This window comes from Leuciscus leuciscus (assembly GCF_965113295.1).
Source record: "Leuciscus leuciscus genome assembly, chromosome: 3".
Taxonomy (NCBI): domain Eukaryota; kingdom Metazoa; phylum Chordata; class Actinopteri; order Cypriniformes; family Leuciscidae; genus Leuciscus; species Leuciscus leuciscus.
Window position 1 is genome coordinate 62,037,083 of NC_138727.1, and position 6,457 is coordinate 62,043,539.

A 6,457-nucleotide genomic window follows, 5' to 3' on the forward strand; every position below is an offset into this window, starting at 1 on the left:
GTACGTATGTATATGTACACTATATTGGCAAAAGTTTTAGGACACCCCTCTGAATCATTGAATTCAGGTGTTCCAATCACTTCCATGGCCACATGTGTATAAAATCAAGAAGCTAGGCATGCAGACTGCTTCTACATACATTTGTGACAGAATGGGTCGCTCTCAGGAGCTCATGGAATTCAAGAGTGGTACCGTGATATAGGAGTGGGCGATATTACGATATTTGATCGTGAATGATTAAAATGACGATCTGCCTTTTCAGAGAGATCGTTACTATCGTGCTAGTGCACAATCTATCAGTTTTAGTTCTGTGGCTCATACACGCAGTTGACAACTGCTCTGTCAACATCGCAAGTCAGCTGCCTCACCTGCGCTCTCCGCTGTCTACAAAAGACACACTGCAACTGTTGGGCATCATAAAATTCACATTAAAGTTCCCCGTGTCCCCCGGCTGCTCTGCCTCAATTCCCTAACGCACATCAGCGCTATTGGCTACTGTAAACGACTATCAATATTTGCAACACGTCCCTCCCTGTCTTTGTGTTTTTAAATGTGCAGAAGCAAACAGCACATTCTTTCATGGGAAAATGAAACAAAACATTTAGATTCAAATGTTATAAGAACAAATCAGTTATTTGTTGTTTAAATGAATCATTAGGCTACATTGGTTTAAAAGAGAAAGTTAACCCTACTTTATTAATCCAATACAATCACTTGCAAAATAGTCGTGATGAATTGTGATAAGGTCGTGAATCGTGATCCTGCCTGGAAGAAATCGTGATATGATGTTTTTGCCTTGTCTCCCACCCCTACCGTGATAGGTTGCCACCTGTGCCATCGTAAAATGAACATAAAATCACAGAGAATGTTGAGGCGCACAGTGCGCAGAAGTCGCCAACTTTCTGCAGTATAGCTACAGACCTCCAAACGTCATGTGGCCTTCGGATTTGCTGAAAAAAAGTGCATAGAGAGCTTCATGCTATGGGTTTCCATGGCCGAGCAGCTGCATCCAAGCCATATATATATATATATACTGTATGTATGTTAGCTTTGCATATTAAATAATAGAATGGGTAGTATGTGTGCGGTATGTTTTAAAGTGAATAGGATAAAAATATTGTGTATCTTTAAACACATATTAGGCTAAATACTTAATGTGAATCAATTAACAAACGACAAAATCACTCACTGCTCTTATAATAACTTTTGTATATTTAATATCTGTAATATTTAATACAGTGAAAACTATACATTGATTCTTTTTCACATTTGATTATTCAATTTCTGTATTTTTACTACATGTTAAATTAACCTATACTGTAACTGATTTTTTTGTTGTTTTGTTTAATAAAATGATGTATCTTTGTTCTGTTGTATTTTTCCTTTTTAGACTAAAGCACATCAGTACAGTGACAAGATCCTTGGATGTGCTTAAACAGTGGCCTTTATTTTTTAAAAGATCAGGCGAGTTTACTTTTAATTAGCTGAACTGAATTTACTTGTGTTGGTCTACACTTAATTCTTACTGTTTTAACAATGTTTTTTTTGTTTTTTTTTTCGTCTCTGCTGAGTATTACAGGATCACACAAACTAATCCGAAGAGCACCTTTTTCTCTTAATTAGATGAATGCACATCTAGTTGTACAGAGCAAGTGGTGAAGCGTATGGAGATGAGATGAAGATCCTCCTAGACCAACTTGATCATCAAGTAATTATTTTGCATGTGATCATATCTCTCTGGTTAAAGGCTGAATGGTGCTCTTCAATTACCTTGAAAAATCTCTTTTTCAAGGTAATTCCCATGCTTCTCTTTGTATATAACTTGTTCCGTATTTGTTTTTCTGTCTTTCAGAAACAGAAACTCCATTGTGCTTCCTCAAAGAAAGTCTACAAGGTCTGCCTTTGTTTGTGAGGGAAAAGTCTGGAAACATCCTGAAGACTTGCCTGGTAAGAAGATCATCAGCATATTAGTGTTGTCAAAAATATCGATATTTCGATAAATATCGATACTGAAATATCTGAACGATACCAATACTAATTTCCCGTAGTATCGATACTAGCCGAGCTGTCACTTTCACTTCTCTCCAAAGGCGCGTTGACAAACACCACACTCGTCTCATTCGCTCTGATTAAATAGCAAAAGTGAAGTAAATGGGGTCGATCACACCTGACGCGTTTTTTGCAGTGAGAGGTGCCTGGTTTCAATCAGGGGCGTCATGCAAGCCAAAATTCTGGGGGGGCACAATCTGAGACGTTGCAATTGTTTTGTGACGGGTGATATGGATCATGTTAGGAGGGGTCAGGGGGTTTCTCCCCCTGAAATTTTTTTAATTCTGGCTGCTAAATATACCATTTCAATGCAGTTTGGGAGGGACAGAAATACCTTAACGGAGCTAGCAGCAACCCTCCTCTATATGAAGACTAAGTTAAAGTATCTATTTTGTAAGTTTATGTAAGCTCAAATTCAAAAGCTTTTGAAGTCTACTTCATTAAAGCATGTTTACACACACACTTACTGTACACTTAGGCCTACTACACATGATTTTTAAAACAGTACCATTGCAGTTTTTATGTTATGATAATTGGTATGTGACCTAAGAACGATCTTACATTAAAGGTACATAAAGGTGCTGAGGTCTGACTTTGTGGTGCTCTGAAATTAAGTTATTTTAATATTAATATGTGATGAAGGACTTTGAAAGAAGTTTGACAGATTTCAGGGCTTAATAAGGTTAACACTACCCCGTTTATTTGAAAATGGTTAATATTTGACAGAAATGTAAAAAAGTAATCAAAACCGATCAGAAAACGTTACTATGGCTTTGTATGGCAGTAACGTTAGCCATCTAGTTTACGGTTAGACTAGGCTAGCTATCGATAACGTTACACTGACACAACTTAAGTTAATGCTCTGAATTCGCAGCTAATATCAAATCCATAACTTTTTGATCAAGTAAAAATTTCCAGGTCAACCACAAATAATCCCACTACCTTTTAATATCATCCGATAACTAATTCAATGCCGATTTGTTGCTTTGCCCACTTACCACTTCAAGACCATCTGTAAAACATTGCCAGCTCAACGTGCGAGATGAGTGAGTTGCTTGAACATACACAGCAAAGATTCAGCGCTCTAGATTTGATATACACAGACACCATATTAGGAAAAAGGGGCGGGCTGATGCATTGCCGATTTATTACACATCCAGAAGAATACATTTGAGTCGTTATAGGCTCTGGTATATTATGGAGCATAATAGGAATAAAGTTGTGACAAAAAAATTATCAGGGAGGAAAAATTCAAATCACTTTGAATGGGCATGACGCCACTGGTTTCAACTGGTTTCCAGCGAGTGTTCTGCGCGCTGTTTATTCGCCTGCTGCGCCTCGCGGGTCTTCCGTTTTAATGATGAAAGCTAGTTGCTTGAACGCCCGGAGAGTGCGATGATGGAGGATAAACTTGTGGTGCTCTCGCAGGTTACCAGGAGCTTAACGCCTTCACGAACCGTAACTACCACAATGTTAACAGAAAGTAAATAAAGTTAATAAAAGGCTGATTTGACGTTTACTTGACTGACAGGACAGCTGTTTCAGTGGTTGCCTAGCAACATAACAAACACAGCGCACTGCTCGTTCTGTGTGATGGTAAGTGCTGTGTGCCTCGCGTGTTCGAACCTGAAAAAACGCGTTAGGTGTGATCGGGGCCTAATATAGCAAAGCACCTGAAAGACCGACACCCGGATCTATATAAATAATTGCGAGAGGTTGGTAACTCTTCTTTATTCAAAAAATTATTATTTAATTCTGCAATTTGCCTTCATTAGCGATTATCATCAATTTGATTACACAGATACTAATTAAACTAAACTGAGCTAGACAATGACATCTCTGAATTCAATAATGAAATGCCTTTAACTGAAAATTGAATGTTTCATTTTATTATTATGCATTACTGACACTCTATCCTCCAATTTGATACTGTTAAGTGCTTTGACACAATCTGTATTGTTAAAAGCACTATATAAATAAAGGTGCTTGACTTGATGTCGATCCAGTGAGCATGTTTTCGCGTGTGATGCACGTTTGCATTTAAATCTGTTCATCAAATAAATGTATTAACCAGCATCTAGCTTTTGAACCAGTGCACTACCTCAGGACATTTTCGTTCATGTAAAATATCCTTCATTTTCATGTTCTAGACTTGTTATATTTAGCTTTAAATAAATAAAAAATACCCCTTAATATTGTGGCAGTTTTTTTCTCCGTGGTATCGAAAATGGTATCGAATATCGATATTTTTCAAGGTATCGTATCGAAGTTAGAAATTCTAGTATCGTGACAACACTACAGCATATACACTCACACCTGATATATTTCACCTATTTACCAGATGCTGTTAGGAGATAAGTTTTGTGTGATATACAAAACTTATCATCAACAGACAAAGTCATGGTAAAAATGACTTTATTAAATAATCGTAGTTGAAACTTTCTCAGTGATCAGTTTGACTTCATCTGATAGCACAAATTCAACAAGTTGTTATTTTACCAAAGCAAAGACAATGGAAAATTACTGCTTCACAACACTGTCCGGAGACATTCCCTCTGATATCTAACCTGTTAAAACAATACAGTGCACAATCATAAGGTTAAACAGTAATGTAGCAATAGCAGAGTAAATACAATTAAGATAATATGAAAGAATATGAATATAGGGGATATAAACAAGAAAAGGCAGCATGAAAGTAATTCATGTGACTCTAGTGATGTAAACCAATCTTCACTGATGCAATACGACCAGTTTTGGGTGATGAACAGAATGTGAGCCTTAATACATGTATGATTTTGGGTGACCTAAAATAAAAAGCATTAAATCGGAATGGCCGTGGATTATGTCGAGTGTCACAGGCAATCACATCAGTGCTGATATGGCATTTTTTGGAGTTGGGAAATGTTTTCTGTTTATCAGTTTTAGCTCTATGGCTGAATTTGAACAAGCTTAAAAACATGACCACCTTTACTTTTCAAGTGAAATTACATGAGCAGACCTTTAGGAACACTCTGTGGTCTAACATAATTCAATAAAATAAAAAAATGACCCTAATTTTATGCTGATTTATTTTCTACTGCAGGACACAGAGCCAGAAGACATTCACAAGGGGAGAAGATGAGGATCTTAACTATCGTTGAAGATGATGTTGCCACTATCCACTCAAACCCAAATATACTGTAAGGTGCCTCTGTGTAGTACTATAAGAGCAGATTGGGCCAGATAATGTGCAAGACCTTTGCCACAGTTGTTACTCTCCTCTTTGGCTTGATTTATGCCCTCAATGTGAACTATCCTAAAGTATTAAAATACTTTTCAAATAAAAAATTTGTTTAGTTTGTTTAGAAAAAAGCATTTATTTATCTTGACCTAAAGTGCTCCGCAAGGCAGATTTTTTGCATAGTCCTTCAAAAGATTGTCCAAGTAGCTGCAATCCATATGGATAATTGTAAGGTTAAGCATTTATTTATTCCAGTTTGAACTCTAATTTTGTGCATAGGTTTTTTTTTCCTTTTTTTTTTTTTATAAATCTTGAAGAGTGGAATAGAACTTCATCACCTTATAATATGTGTACCTAATGCAAATAGAAAATGTGCTATTTTGCAGAATGAAGAATATTTGTCAATAAATAAGCAATGTAATGATAGCAATGTCTTTTGTATTGTGTTGTATTTACAGTATGGTTTACTCCCTGCATTTGGATTCTTAATGTTAAGGCTATACAAGTATCTGGGTGAGATATTTGAAAAAGTTGAATCAACTTAAAAAAGTAAAGCAACCAGCTGCAAAGCTTTTTTGAGTTTACTGAACTTCAGGCCCTCTGTAGTTGTGCTTACTCGTTTCTTTGAGTTGGAGTGGTAGTTGGATGAACTTAGAACACTGAAGTTGAGTAAACTCAAAAATGCTTTGCAGCTGGTTGCTTTATTTTTTTAAGTTTACTCAACTTTAAATTTTTTACAGTGTTTTGCCCCAATTAACTTTTGCAGAGGATGCTTTTTCATAAGTTTCTAAACACTTTTCAACAACATTAACATCTTGATTACCTCTTATTAAGACTGTAAGATCATCCGCATGCAGACATTTTAATAAACTGGGAAGAATCTATTTCTCTGATTTGCAGTCCCATTAATTCTCTTCTTAATTTACAGAGTAACGGCTCAAAAGCAATGCTATAAAGCTGCCCTGAGATAGGGCAACCTTGTCTAATACCCCTCTGAACCTTTATGGGGACACTGAGACCGCCACCTATTTTTATCAAGCAAGTTGCCTCAATATAAAGCAGTTTTATACATGAAATTAAATTATCTCCAAATCCGAAAGCCTTAAGAGTCTCAAAAAGAAAAATATGGTCAACTCTGTCAAAGGCCTTCTCTGGTCCATTGACAAAAACCCAACATCAACATTGTTG

At 36.4% G+C, this 6,457-nt stretch overlaps 1 long non-coding RNA gene across 1 annotated transcript; it reads left to right on the forward strand.

The window, feature by feature from the left end:
* The first annotated feature begins 1,618 nt into the window (after window positions 1-1,618).
* Window positions 1,619-5,743, forward strand: LOC309493984. The gene is made up of 3 exons (XR_014204162.1): window positions 1,619-1,708; window positions 1,853-1,947; window positions 5,132-5,743. It is a non-coding gene; the product is annotated as an uncharacterized lncRNA (long non-coding RNA).
* The last annotated feature ends 714 nt before the right edge of the window (window positions 5,744-6,457 follow it).